Source organism: Leuresthes tenuis, unplaced genomic scaffold, assembly GCF_036924035.1.
Source record: "Leuresthes tenuis unplaced genomic scaffold, fLeuTen1.0.hap1 SCAF_11, whole genome shotgun sequence".
Classification (NCBI taxonomy): Eukaryota; Metazoa; Chordata; class Actinopteri; order Atheriniformes; family Atherinopsidae; genus Leuresthes; species Leuresthes tenuis.
The window spans coordinates 16,736,934-16,752,755 of NW_027325365.1; the positions used below are offsets into that span (position 1 = coordinate 16,736,934).

General features: G+C 41.0%; 1 protein-coding gene across 1 annotated transcript in view; it reads left to right on the top strand.

The window, feature by feature from the left end:
• The window catches only part of apbb2a (amyloid beta (A4) precursor protein-binding, family B, member 2a), a 36,981-nt gene that overhangs the window by 10,418 nt on the left and 10,741 nt on the right, over positions 1 to 15,822 (top strand). The gene's annotated exons all lie outside the window — the stretch shown is intronic.

The following is a 15,822-nucleotide window of genomic DNA, read 5'->3' on the forward strand; positions in this document are numbered from 1 at the left end:
ATGTGCGATGACCATGAGAGGCTCTCTGTGAATCTCAAAAACTCAAAAAAACTAAAAGTGATTTATCTCCTTCACCTCAGCTTCACGATGATGGTATATTAGGGCTACAGTAAGGACAGAAGTCTGAATGTTGAGCATGATGGCACATAAAGTCGATTCAATTGGCGAAAGTGTACCTCAGAATCAGTTATAGCAATAGGAAATAGTTTCTCTTTTAGCAGATAAACAGAGCTTACTGAGAGCTTACTAGCGGAGTTGTCAGTTTTGCGGCATTTTGTGCAAATTTGATTGTGGCCTTCCTGGTTACTTGTAGCTGTAGATGAAATGCGAACAGGAACTGAACCAAACACACAGATCAAACAAGCACATATTCTGTAAATCTGCAAACACACTGTAAAATGCAGATGTGACATTCCTGCAGTTAGAAGCTGAATCAGGAGTTTAAGCAAATCAGCTGAAAATGGAATTTGCCTCATTATTATTCCAAACTGCATTTAAAAATACCATGATTATTCTTATTGCTCAACGCTTCAGTTCCCTACTGACAACGTGTCGGCCCTTCAGTCATTTGCTAAGGTCCCATGGTCTTAACCTTTCACTATTGAGCTGACAATGTGCTGAGGCTAGCACAGCTACTAATGGAGGGTGTTGGCTAAGCCCTCGCTGATAGGGCCACTTCTGGGCTTCCATCAACCCAAAGAGCAACCGGCGCAAACTCAGACACCTTCACACATCTGGAAACTTCAGTGCTAATGTCCTTGTGTGGATGAGTCATGTCTGCGTATTTGTTTTTCATGCAAGTAGCTTTACAACCATACAGAACCTTTGTGTCAGTCTTGTGAATATCTGTAATCTAAGATTAATGCTAAACCGCTATTAAGAGACTATTAAGGATGATTTTCTTTGGCGATGTATCACACAAGGATCATACAAATGAGAGCAGTGATGGTGGTCTGCAATCTGGGCCTCACATGTCTAACCAGCCGTTAAGGAATCAGGTGAAAATGGAGTTAAAATGTTTGCTCTCCCTTCACCGGCCCGTGCTTGTTATCTTGTTGTTTATGTTCTTATTTTTCTCCTCATGTCCTTCTCCTCATCTTCTAAGTGCTGCTGTAGTTTTTCTCTGTCCCTCTCTCTCGTTCCTCTCACCCTCCTACTCTCCTTTTCCCCCTCTTTTCCTTCTCTTTCTCATTTTTGTACTTCTCCCAAGCAGCAGCAGCAGCACAACATCAGTTGGATGTGTGTGGGAGGCAGATAAAGAGTGAGAAAGAAAGACAGAAAGTCCCTCCGCCCTCTTCGGTCTCAGAGGAGTGAGAAACTTTCAGTGGCTGTCTCTCTCTGCGGTAATGGATAAAGCATGTAGCAGAAAGAGAAGAGGAGGGTCAGCTCAGGATAGCTCTCCTTCTTATCCTCTCTTCTCTCACTGCATCTCTGTCTCTTCTTATAACATTATTAAAGCTTCCATTGTTTTATCGTCTTACCCCAGCAAGCCTTTCAACTCTGTAGTTCTTCCTTCTCTTTGGTTTTAAGCTCATTATTTTTGGTTGTAAAACAGCATAGTGAAGATCAGAGGCATTTAGTGTCCACCTCTGTAACACAAAACTAGAAGTTTCTTCATCCTGGGAAATCATCTCATCGGATTTCTCACAAAAGCGAGAACTATAGATATTGAAATGCGCGCGTTGGACTCAAAAAAGCAAGGAAATAATAAATGTAACAAACTATTTTTGTTTTTAACAGATGTATCGCATGCAAGAGAAGTGATTTTTTTTAAATTTTCGTAGAGTACACATCATCCCAGGCAGCATCAAGTCTTTAAGATTTTTTTGTCCCAGCCATGCAAACACTTTCCCAAGCTGACAACTCGTCAACTCATTTACGGTCTGATTTTGCTCTGAGAGAGCTCAGTCTCACTGTAATGAGTGTTTGCTGTATCTGAAACATATATTTGAAAATTTTCCTGAGGTTGGAATTGCTTGGTCCTGACACTAGAGTGCACTATAATCAAAGTCTTTTAGTCCAGACTTGACGTTTGCAGTTTGAAGAATGATAATTGCATTAAGGGTAAATCTAAACAATTAATGTTTTTCATCAAAGTATTATTGTGATCTTCCCACTATCTTATGTACTGTCAGATTATTTGTATCTTCTGATTATTCTTTCTTTCTGGATAATGTAGCATGCAGTCTGTTTGTGTGACTGTATGTTCATCTTATGCAAAAACTACCAGGTCAAATTTAATGAAAGCTGGTTGAGAGTTGCGATATGAGCTAATAAAGAACTCATTAAGATTTGGTCTTGATACATGTTTTTATTAAAATTGCTAAGTAAGGCATTGACCTTGGCACTGGATGTGCTTTCCGAGTGCCGTTTGTTAAATATGTAACTGGTTGTTTTGTCAGTATGCTCCTGTTTCCATGGTTTACTCATGAAATTCTCTTTGTGTTGCAATTTTTTTTTTACTAAATTTATGATTCTGTCTCAGACTGTTGCTGTGATTTTAGACTTTAGACTCTCTCTTGAATTAGAAATCATTTTTTTATTACAGCCAAGGAAAGAAAAATTAAATATTTCAGCCATAGCCTGAAATAATTTGACTGGTCTTCAAAGAAGTCTGACCTCAACTACCTCCGACGGCTGTTGGAGATGAACTTGAGCTTTGACAGCAATCTGGGCCTGAATGGGAGTAGATCTTGCAACTAGTGTCCAAAATCTTGCTTTTTGGAAAAAGTAATAATAATAACTACTGCACAATGCTCAAGTGTCCTATCCCTATTTCATATTATTGAAGTACTGGCTGGAAAAACATAGGATTTATAGCCGACCAAAAAACTACCAGAAATAAGAGGAGAAAGATCAGTCTTGAAATATACTTGGTGTAAATGACAGAATCAATAGACAGAGGATTTTTCTGAAATCATGCATAACTGACAACTCCTCCTTTTGCTCTGTCCATCATCTCTTTTTCCTACGCCCGTCTCCTCCTTTATCTGTCTATCTGAGGAATATTCCCAGTTTGGTCCTAAGTGTACTCCTTCTGTCCCTCCTTTAGCTTGTTTCAATATAAAAATATTGAAAATGTGAAACAGTCCCCCTGAACAAGGCGGGACAATGGGAGAGGAGGGTTTGCTCTTCGATGAAGTCATGAAGCTATATCTGGAGCACTCAGCAAGTCTGACTGCGTTCACGCCCGGTTGCGTGTGCACATGTTTGCATGTGTGTGTCTGTATGTTGGCTTAAATTGATGAAGTCATAGGTCTATATTTGGAGCACTGTGTGTGTGTGTGTGTGTGTATGTGATACTGAGTGAGTGAGTGGGCGTGCATGCGTTTTCCCCCACTTCTCTATCCCATCATTCTGTCTGTAATGCTCCTGTGCTATTTCCACTCTTTGTCTCCAGCACTCTTTCTGCCTCTCTCTTGTGCCATTGGCTGTAAAGCTTTGCTTCTTCTTTCTGCCTCTCTTTGTTTGTCCCGCCGCTGGGAAACCTTCCCCCCTTTTTTTTTTTTTTACCCCCTTTTTTCAGTTTCAGCAAAGCAAGAGAGAGAGGACAAAGTAGAGAGGAGACTCGAGACTAACAGGGAGAGTGCAGGAAAGAAAGCGTGCGGTGCAGAGAGAGGCATGCTTCCCTGCGCGGGCACAGCAGGACCTTGCAGGAGACTCTTCGGACCAGGCAAGCACGGCAAGGGAAGCAGACTGTAGTGGAAGCAAGGGAAAGAAAAGGTGTAGCAGAGGGAAGGGGAGGAGGAGAAGCAGGGGGAGGGGAAAGAAAGAGGGAGAGGAGAAGGGGAAAAGAAGCCCTCGAGGATCAAGAAAAGGAAAAGGAAGAAAAAGAGGAGGCAAGCGAGGAAAAGGTTTACCTGGGGGAACGGCAGCAAAGGGGCTGAAGCAATGTCACCATGGTGGTGGAGCTAACGAGGCAAGGAAGTAGTTGTCGCTATCAGCGCAAGGATGTCTGCCTGTGTGAGTATTCCTCTGTTCTCTATCTATCCATCCCTCTTCTCCAAGTCATCCATTACTGCTCAACATCCCCCTTTCTGTCCTCTCTACAAATTTTCTAACTATTCTGTTCCCACACAACACTGATCTGCTTTTATTAATTCACTTCAGCTTGTTTCGGGGGGGTTTTTCGCCTCATTTACGCTTTAGACTCCTGCTGTGTGTTTGACTTCAAGCTGTGCATGCCATCCCTCTGGCTCTCTCTGGTTAGCCATCAGGTGAGGGGACACAGGCTGTCGGCAGCAGGATTTCAGCCAGAGTTTCTGAGATAAGAGCAAGAATGTTCAGACTCAGATAGGAAAAGAGAAACCAAGCAGAAAGAGATCAAGTGAGCACAGGAGGGACTGAGAAAGACAGGATTAAACGGGCTCGATGTGTTGCAGGTATTTTTCAAAGTGTGTGTCATGGCTGTTTGGAGCTGTTTGATATTGCACTTGGATTATGTGAGTGTGTATTCTGTTGTGCAAAAATGTTCACATTTTTTGATCAGTGCATCTTGTGTTGCCACCTGGATGGGCTTATGTGAGCATATATGTGTGAATTCATGCATTTGTACATGATGAATGTTCCTGCATATGTAGAGTTTCCCCAATGGAGGGAGAGGAGAAAACACTGAGAGAAGAACAAAAAGCCAGAGTAGCATTATTTACATGGGGAACTGATTCTGCTTTTTTCAAAAATATCACTCTATGTAACCTTTATTTGAACAGGAAATAGTAACTCTTGAGATTTAAAATCTCTGCTTGTCTTCTTGTTCTTGGCACTTGACACCTTTCAGGATCAAGACATTTACTGATTCTTTGTATGCTGTAGACTTGCTCTATGTGTGCTTTTCTTGCTGCCTGTTCTCACTAATGTGTGTAATCTCATAATAACACACTTGTACAAATACACACTCGTTGCACATTACTTTCATATTCATTAGTGGGCAGCAGTGGGACTCTTGCTTGTTCCCTCCAGTCCTCTCTTATTTCCCACAGCTGCTGACCTTCTGTGGACAGCTGTGGCATATAGAGAAGAAGAGAAGTGAAGAAGAGAAGAGATACACAAGCCTCAAGTATCATACATTTTCTAATGCTCAAGACATTCCTGCGATCTCTTCCCTTGTATATCAATAAACTGAGTTTGTATGAGCGGGTTCGGCTCAAACTGCAGCTTGTTTGCTGATGTCAAGGTCTCATAGCCTTAATTAACATGCAACATGTCCCTCTGGTGGCCCACAGGGACAGGGCCCCAACACCTAGACTCACTCGATACACGCCAGAGTGATTGATGGTCTTTCCTCCCCACTCCTGCACCGATTTGAGCCCTATACCAGCGTCTTTCTTTCGCTGCAAGTCATTGCTCCTTCCCGTCAGGTCCTTCCATTTACCCACAATCCATCACTCCCACTTCCTCTCACACATCCTCTTGTCAGGATGTGTCCACCTAACTTCCCAGAAACCCTCATTCTGTAAGGGGCCATTATGATGGTAGGGGTTGTGTCCCAGCTGCCTCATTGTCAGCTGCTCAGAGTCAAATGTCAACATGAACTCACACACACAGAATTCAAAAACATCTCATCCTTCCCCCTCACACTTCTTTTCTCTTCTGCCTTACATTAGCATTATTGTGCACACCTGCTATAATCCCTGTCTTTCTGACAGATTACTCCTCCCGCTCTCCCCATAGATTCCCTCCCTCGACCCACCAGCCAATAAATCTCTTCCCGATAAAACCTTCTCTAGCCCAAGCCGTGGCATTCACAGACGTGAGGTGATGCTGATTCTTGCTGGTCATGCAAGGCTGAACACAGAAGGACCCTTACGCTGCCGCAGCTTAAGTGGTCACTGTTTTCGAGGAATATATTTGAATACTGTAATACTCAGAGTTTCTTGGAGGTTTTTGACACTGGGCCCCCTTGCTGTTTACAGGAATCATTGCCGAGCACCTCTTAGTTATTTCAAAACCATTGTCTAATCTAATTCAAATGTATTATTTTAAAGATTTAAAGATTTTTAATTATTCATTTTGAGATCATTTTCTTTCACAAGTTCTTTTGAACTTTTGACTTTTTTCTGACACTAATTCAAAACTGGCAAAGACAAAAAAAATGTGCTTTTTTTCTCCTTTGACTCTTAAGCTATTATCAGCTTATCAAAACCGATGACAACTCTCTGTCAGTGAATAATTTAGGAACTGAATAATTCAACTCATAAAACTCTTTTTACTTTTTTCTTCTTTTTTTTTTAAACATTAATAGGTCTCTGGTACATTACGGGAGACATGGGCTGCTGCTCAGGGCGGCATCTTGCCAGGAGCACCATGTAGCTCCAGTACAAAAGAATTTAGATTTTCAATCTATTTTCAATTGCTCATCTGCTCATCACCATGAGGGTCAATTGACCTTGTCACAGGGGGTGGCTTGACTGTAGTGAGTGAGCATGGCTGGCTTTTGCCTGGACAGCAAAAATCTACACCGGTGTTACAAAGGAACTCAGTACTTTGTGGTACATTTGCCAATGTTGGACAGAAAAAATTGCGGCTTGGCTTTTTGAAAATCAGTGATGTGTTGGCTCTGCATTGTGTTAGGGACGAGTGAGTGGAACACTTGATTCTACGCTTGATGGTAAATTAATTTGAATGATTTCTCCCGGTTCATACCGTCAAATCAAATCTGTTAAGGGTTAAATTCCTTTTATTTCAAAATAAAAACTGAAAATTAACATAATAGCTTATTCAAATAATGCTGAACTGAGACCTGATACCCAGCCAAAGACAAAAGAGACAATTTGTCTGTTTCTTTAAAAAAAAAAGTGTATTTTTTTGTGACTTAAGTCAGCGAACAGCCCTTTAAGGGATTTAGCACATCCACAGTAGGGACCGAGACAGGTTGCTCATTTCTTTACTGTACATGTGCAGGGAACATGATTTATGGCACATACATCTAATTAGGTTACATGAAACGGTATGATCCAAACTGTACTGGAGTAGACCTCAGAATAACTCCACACAAACGCGACACCGAGTCCCTGTGCTCACCCACACTCCCCGTCGTTCACACACACTTTAGTCAGATACATGAATGGGGACGTCTCACTGAAGTGACATCTCACTGAAGCTTTGTCTGAGTGGAGAATATTGGTGCTTCTGAGCAAACACACACACACACACACACACTCCACAGCAGTGTGATGTATAAATGATCAAGAGTAGAGGGAACTGCAGGACATCAACTTTCTCCCTCTGCAGCCCACCCTCATCTCTCTTTCCTCCACACACATCCTCTATGTCGTTCAATCTCTCCTATCCATCTATCTCTGCTTTTAAATATGTAATGAAATACGAGGAGTTTTGACACGGGTGCTGTGTGCGCTTCCTCTGCATGTTGCTCCTCCCTCTCTCGGTTGCCTCTCTGCCACAACGAATGCTTGGAACTGGGTCACAAAGCTGCATCAACATAAACTGACGCCGTGTTTCTCCCTTTCAATAAACCAATGTTTTCAGCATCAACTTTGCACATCAAAAGAAGCAGCCGTACGGAGGATGTGTCAAACGCAGTCACATGAGATATTTGCTTAAATTACACAGCCGGCAACCTGTGCTGTTCAATCCACCATAAACAAACATTTTGCCATAATATCAACTTGATTTAGCTTTTTTTTTTTTCTTTGCTTCCAGCAATATTGGTGATAATGGATGTGCCTGTCTGCCTGTAAGTGTGTGTTGAGAGACAGGGAATATGTATCACATGGTAGCAGTTATGCAAGGAGGGCCTCCTCTGGCCCCTAATGCTCATTTTGCTGCTCATCTTTGAGCAGTAAACAAGTTTACGGTGTTGAGAGGTAATTACGCAGTCATTTTACATTAGGCCTAATGGCTGTGGGCCTTGACGAATTGACCAGGTTGCAGTGGGGCTGACCATGTTGAGCTGTCACATGATAGATATTACAGGTATTACCGATGTTACTTTTGTTTAGATATAATTTATGTCCAAAAGTCCTCTTCAAAGACTCTTCATTAAATACCACCTTAGCATTGATAGAATAAAGTGCGATTTTGGAAAATAGATTAATTTGGTTTCTTAGACAAGACGATTGATACTAATTTCCTTCAGCTCTTTAGCTGGGGAAGGGGTACTAATCCAAAAAAAACACCTCAGAATTTCCCTGAATAAAGTAATACAGTTACAAGAAGAAAAAAATCCCCTCAAAGTGTGAATTTAGAGAGCAAAAAACAATGAAAATTTGTTGTTTTGGTCATGAAACATTATTGCCTCACTTTGCAAAGTTGCACCAACTTTATCACTCAGCATGTGCTTCAGTCAACAGTGGGTGACCTAATCGGATAATACTTTGCATTTGGATTAAGCAACAGGGAAATAATTCACCGCACCTGTGATGGTTTCACCAGAATCATCATATTACTATTCGGCTTAGCTAATAGCGTTGAGGTGCGTGAGGAACTACAAATGAGTTAAGACAGTATAATTTGCTGGCTGCCTCCACAGTCAAAATAAGATTTGTTTTACAGCAGGACACAAAAATGAAAGATCATACTGTTTCACATCCGCATTAATGTGTGAGGCTCCCTGTTTATGACCTTGCAAACTGAAGTGATGTAGTTCTCAAGGTCCCCGACTCTCTCATCCTTTGATTTTTTTTTGTTTATTTTGTTTGTTTTTCTGCAAAACAAGGATCTTTATACCATATTAGAGTCAGATCAATCTAAGTCAGGTTCACTTATATCATCCAAATTTATGATTATCTCTCTGAAGGTAGAAATGAGAACACAGAACAATGAATATTAGCTCAATCAAATATGGAGAGACACGTGTAAGAAATATGTCAAGTGCAAGTGATTTGGAGACTTCTCCATGTTGATATTATTTTTTAGCGTTGATAAGTCCAGTGTTGAATATCAAACCAACAATAAGCAAGTCTAAACACTGGAAGGTGTGCATTGCATAGCATCAAGACTGCAGTGGCACGAAGCTGTTCTCTGTCAGCAGTTCTGTACAGTTGTTAATGACTCTGTAAAGTGTGTACTTTGTGACTCCTTATTCTGTTTTAAGTTTGACATTTATTACCTTTTTTATCACCATATTCTACTTTCCATTACAATAAACTACACTTAACGTTACTAATATGCAAAATGGTGTTTTCTGGAAGCACTACTATTATCACTCAGGGGCCCATTTTTAAATATCCTCTTCTTTGCAGCAGTGTACTGCAGTGTTTAAGGCCTTTGAACTCATACATGCAGACTGCAATTGTAGAAGGAATTTGACTTGATGAGTGCAATAATACTCATTCACTATTTTTGCACTTTAAAAGGACACTCGAGAGCCCATTTCTGCCAACTTCTTATCGTTTTCATGAATATCATTTTAGGTTTGGCCATTGTTCTCATATATTAATCTTTGCAGTGGGGCTTCTCTGCCAAGGATTATTTCACATTGTATCAGGTTTGAAACAAAGCAAACATACAAAGAGTTTCACAGCTGTGAGTGGCTTCATATAAGTACACCTGACAGTTGATCTGTTATTCTCTTTACAGCGTGATGAAAGGGCTTTCCTCTAAATCGTAATCCAGCTGTTGTTTCTGTGTGGCACTCTTGTCACATTTCAGTGTAGAAATTGGATCAGATCCATATTCACTCTGGCCCTTAGCCAGAATCACAAGACTTCTCAGTAATAAGCCATTTAGCTGCAATCAATCGCATACACACACATTTACTGCACACACACCTAGTGTTTACCGCCTCCTCGTCTACTTTCTGCTGACTGAAGGGTCACAGGAACTTCCTCCTCAGGCATTTCAAATCAGCATTTGGCTGCACAGTTAGCATATGTAAGTGCATTATCATGGTGGCCTTTGCTACTCAGAAACTCTGTAAAGCTGTTTGATAATTGAAGTCTGTGTGATGCCACAGCACTCCGTGCACTTCTGTGTGCATGTGACAGATGGTTTGGAGGAGACATGAGTCTCTACTGAGTGATCCTGGTAGCTGCAGAGCAGACGAAAGATCGTTGGAGCAGGTCTGAGCTAGTTTCATTTGGCGTTGTTTTCACTGCAACAGGAGTAGGATAGTTTGGTTTTATTACACTGCTGCATCACTTGAAGATGCATTATAAAGCTGTTCTCTATGAAGTTTTGAATTCGAATGATACACTACTGTCGTGGGAATAGCACTTTGCCTAAATTATTCAGGTGCTATTCGGCTTAAGGTGCACGACAGCTACTGACAAAATATAAAAGGCCTCTTTTATAGTTTGGATGCACCTTTGACATGTGTCTTAGCTTTATCTGATAAGACACATCATCATAGCTACAACCTCTATCTAATCTTGATATGGCTTCAACTAAAACACCTGCAATAAATTTCCATATTGAATAATGATCGGGTAAACCATTGTGAAGGTGGTAAAAAGATCAATTTCCGAACAAGACATGTGCATCAGTCGTCTGCAGTGTTTTGCATTATAGGTTTTTTTTTCCCCACTCTTTGAATAAGTACACATTTAGTCATTAAATGAATGAGAAGTATACATTCAAGGACAAAAACATGAGATTCAAGCCTAAAAGATATGAAATGACTGAATAACTGAATAAAACAAACCTATGCCAGGTTAAAGTATGTGATTCTCCTTCAGCTGTGTAATGCTACTACTACACTCGGTGCTGTCAGTATCGTGATGGCGGGTGACTGATGTCAGAGCTGCAACCCGCTGACGGCTCTGTGCAACTTTCACAAACCCAGTTCACCCGTACATCTGCAGCCATGACCTCATTTAATCAGAGTTGCGCGCGTCCTCTCCAGGCGAGCCTGCCACACAGCCATCAGGATCAAAGAGAGATTGGTAGTAGTGAGTCAAGTCAACCTTTATTGAGCTCTGGAAATATCTGAAGCACAGAGAGAAAAAAAGAGTGCATGGGTTTTGGGAGTGTTGCTTTAACTCATCTCTCTGCTTTCGTGCTTTTATACCTTTCATCTCGTGCCTCTTTTTGCCTCTCTTTTTTTTTTTTTAAATCCCCACCTCCTCCTCCACCATTCAGCCCTCACATCTTGTTTCCATTCCTCTCTGCTTCACGCCCACCTTTTCATTTTGGCTTTCTGGCCCCCTGCCTTTATCACTCTCCTGTCTCAAGATTGTATCTTTGTACCATCTTCTGTGATTTATTTTTTCTTTGACATCTCTGAGGTCTATGTGTCATTTATCCTGATATGTTGGTTGAACTGCATCTATATTGCCTACACAACACCAAATTGAGCCAACAACTTTCTCTTATTTTTTCTCTCATTCTGTCTCAACACTTAGCTGCTTCATAGCTGCTTGTTGCTCAGTCAGTGATTGTTTATAATGTGAGCTCCAGCAATCATGGGGCTATTGTTGCATTAAAACCACAGTAAAGCAGAAACATCTATTGTTTCTGAATTTGTAGCATCGCAGAAAAATGCGAATACATGCTGGATATATTAAATGTTACCTTCCAGTTATGTTATTAACATTGTTAAGATACACAACTTACATTCACATTGCAAGCATGCCCCGCCTACAAAGAAGCTGAGATATCAGCCAACGTGAGCGTGTTAATGCCATTAACTTAATGGCAGAAGGAGAGAGTCAGTCCAGCCATGATAAAGTGTGGCAGCAGTGCATTCATTAATCTCGGCTGTCACTGGTGAAAGTTTGTAAAACTGCCAAGTGCAAAGTGAGATGGGTGTTGGTGGTGGTCTTCAACTATCTGTGTCTATCAAAATCGATGTATCCACTGAACATATGCCTCCTCTAACTTTGATTAACTGAGTATGTATATAACATTGTAACCTCAGCAGTTAGAGGGTTTTTGCACCTCTAACTAAAGTGTGATGCTAGCTCTTCACAAAATGTAGCCACGTTGTGTACACACAGTCCCCTAATAAATGTGGTACAAGAACGTTAACTTTGCATTTTAATTCACTTTGCATCAAGCTGCTTCTCTGAGCTGGTGCATAGCTACTCAGAAATCTCCAGTGCTGTGTCTCAACTTTGTTCTTCACAAAATGAATCCAGTACTTCCTCTGATATTCCACTACCAGTTAAAGTGTGCAAACCAACTTCTACAAATTTCTGACATCCAGAAAAGATTTATTTCTGTGATGAAGGCAGAACAGTCAGTTAACTAGTTGCTAGATTCTTAGCTGGAAGATGTAAGCTTATTTACAACATAGTGTTTGAGGCAGGGTTGCCCTTTTCTTGCCTTAAGTACATATTTGCTGCAACATTAAGACCTGATCTCAGATCTGCCTTAAAAAAATTGAACAGAACATCAATGAAAATACTGTTAAAAAGTCCAACCCTACAGTTAAGTACAAATATATCTTTGTTTTAAGCAACTACTGTCTAACATGTTTTCAATAAAATCTCCAAACTTGCTTTACTTGCCTTGAGGAATGGTTAGTGCATTTGACTGTTTTGTGTGAATAAGCTTTATTATAATTGCATAATTGCAACTGCAGTTGCATACTAGTAGGGTGGAAAATGCACTTCTGCAAACTTGTGTTATTAAGATGTAGATATGTCCATTCCAACCTATAATATAAAGAAGTATTTGGACTTATGTCTGTTGCATCAACTGTGGTGCAGACATTCTGGCATTTGTTTTGTTGACAGAAGTAAATATAAATACAGAATTATATCTTTGTAAGATATGCCTTTGTCCCTTATTGAGTCTTTGATATAGCAAAAAAACGTGGATGATTGAAAGAGTAAACAAGTGGACTGCCTGCAGCTTTTGATTCAAGAAGTCAAACAACAGGTAAAGGTGGCATGACAGCAAGTTGAATCCAGGACAATCTACAGGAACATATTATATGACAAAACTGGTCCCTTGTTAGGAAAACTGACTAAATTACAGTGGGAGAAATGCAAATTTTCCTCCCAGACTCAAATACCAGGGTTCCACAAAAGGACTATGCGTAACATCTTGACTTCCTTTGGCTTTTGGTACAATCTGCACTGTGTAAATGTCAGCCCTTTCCCCTCTGCTCTCCATCTTCACTGTAGCCTGTTGTAATATGTGTGACGGGCTTTACTGACATTTTCTATGAGTGATCACAGACCTGAGGCCACAAAAAGATGGCTTTGCAGCTTCAAGTTGAAAATAAGCCTGGCCAGGGTTAAGTGAGTGTACCACAAGCTGAGTGTTGATGAAATGCCAGAACGGGGACCGAGAGATGTATGTCCACATGTGGTTGACTTAGCAATCAATCTCGCTGTAAAAGTCAAATAAGGATGGTGCCATCATGAAAGCACTGCAGGGCATTCAAAAGATCTGCTCTAGACTGATGTGGTTCTTTCATGAGTAACAAGGAATTTGAAACACTTTCACAGTCTCATTCATGCAAAATGAATTGGAGAGGGAGAAATACAGTATGCAGTGTTACTTTGAGGTAATTGGAGATTAGCTTTTGAGTCATTCAGAATTTTGACACCAAAATCCAATTTCAACAAAAGTCTGAATTTGAAAATGAGCAGAAAGAAGCAGAGTGAAAAGTTGAAAAAATCAATTGGTACAACATGCGTGGGCACGTTCACATGTGACAAGTGAGATCTTTTTAGTTATAAGTTTTGATGTAGTCTCCATACGTCTCTCGACATGTGTGTTCTAGTGTGTGCTGGTACAGGAATATCGGCTGTTTGGAGTGCTGTTGGACAGTCTGATGCTCTGAAGATAAGATCCTTGTGTGAAAATACCTGCCAGCAACTACCACAAACATGCATAATGCCTCTTACTAAGCAGATAATCAAAGAGTCAAATGCAGTCAATGTTTGAATCAGCCTCCTTTTCTTTATACAGTTTTTGCGGTGTTCCTGATGATAGAGTATCAAAGACTATAAGACATGTAGCTGTGATGAGTTACAGTGCTGATATGAATCGTTTTGTGTCGCATCTCTTTTTTTTTTTTTCTCTTTCTGTGGAAAGAAAACAAAGTGGGTGCACAGATGAATGAGAGACGTAAAGAGCTGATGAAAGCGAGAGGGAGATAAAAGAGTTGAATGAGGAAGATTGTGAGGAGGTAAAGGTAGCTGCAGTTACAAGGTGTACATAAGTAGGTATGTAGGAAAAGTACACTGAATTGAAAAGTACACTGAACTGAGCTCCAGTGCACATACACAAACCTAACAGGTTTTTCTGACAAAAAAATTTTCTGACTCAGTTTGATGTGTATTGATGTTTTCTTTCTTGGCTTCCCTATCTCACTCTCCCTATCTGTTCCTCATTTTTACCACCATCCCCCTCAATTACCCCCTGATTTCTTGCTTCCTCCTTCTGCTGCCCGGGACACAGAGAAAGGTAACTGCACTTAGCGGCATGCTCTAAATATGATTTAGCTCTTCCATTGTTTTTCATATTCGTTATGTCAGGACTCCCACCCCTGTGTGAAATCACATCTGTCTTTTCAGGCGTCAAATCGGTAGTTTTGCTTCGCCTAGAGTCACTTTTGCGCTTTACAGGAGTGCAGCAGCAACTACCGTAGGCCTAACTTACTGGTGTTAAATCATCATCGAGCCAGACTGACCACAGGCTATTTCCTATTAAGAGTTGCATGCTGTTTTATAGCATTGTGATCCCTCAGAGAGGGTACCAAAGTCATAAAAGAATCATTTGTGGTATGCGAGGCAAGGCCACTCATGCTGCCTTGGCGTTGCACTGCTCAAATGTCCCTGAACGAAGTGCGCTGGACACCACAAACACACTGTCAAGTGTCCTATCACACTTTCCTTCCTGGCCACAGGCAGAGAGCATTATCGACCCAAAGTGTGTGAGCACACAATTAAGCAGAAAAGACAGGCCTGGGTAATGGACTCATAAACATAAAGAGCCTGCTGTGATAAATGCCAGCTGTGTTTGCCATATTTCTGTTTGTGTCTATGGTTATTCTGGTATTTGTGATGGATGTTTGTGTGCATCTGGTGACACGTCCATCCAGCTGGCTTCTCTTTATACCCTCCCTCCCCTCTTCCTCTTTGAACTGTCTGATTAGTTATTGTCATTTCTGTCCTGGCAGCAATCACATCCACCTACCTTTTGTTCTACAGCTTGTCTCACTTGTTAATGATGAAGAAATGTCTGCATCTTTCATCTTGTTGGTCTGTATGTGTGTGTGTGTTTGTGCATGTGTCCTAACTTCCAGATGTAGATGTTTTTCATCTGCCACCCACACTCGTTCTCAGCAGAGTTTCCTCCCCCAGCCTCACCCTCGCTTTCCTTATTTTTCTCTGCCATGTGGCGTGCTGCGATGCTCCTGGCATATAGCTTCCTCGGGCACAGGGATACACATCTGCATACCCCCTGTATATATGTATGCATGCGTGTGTGTGTCACTGAACTCAAAGTTGAAAACCCCAATTTATGGCTCAGGAATGACAAGACAGAGAAAGATATTTATGATTTAATAGCACATGTGTCATATCAAAGGGGTCTTAAGTCATATGTTCCTGTGAAAATCTGATTCCACCATAAATTAGTGCATTAATTATCACACCAGTGAGCCAAGAAATATCTGGAGTAGCTAATGATTTTTTCAGTCTTTTGTTTTTCTGTGCACGAAATGGAAGTTCTTTGTTGTTGAAGACAACATCAAACATGAGGACACATTTGCATTCGGAAGTTTTCAGCGTTATCATTTACCATAATTATCAAAAATGCAAATAGCTGTGAGGAGAATGATTTGGAAGTGAGCAGGAGACAGACTCTTGATGTTTAAAACAAATCACCTCCTCACGCCGTGGCATCAGTGTGGAATAGACCCAGTGGTCAGTAGCAGGAAATGTGTTCGTGCCACATTTAGAAGAG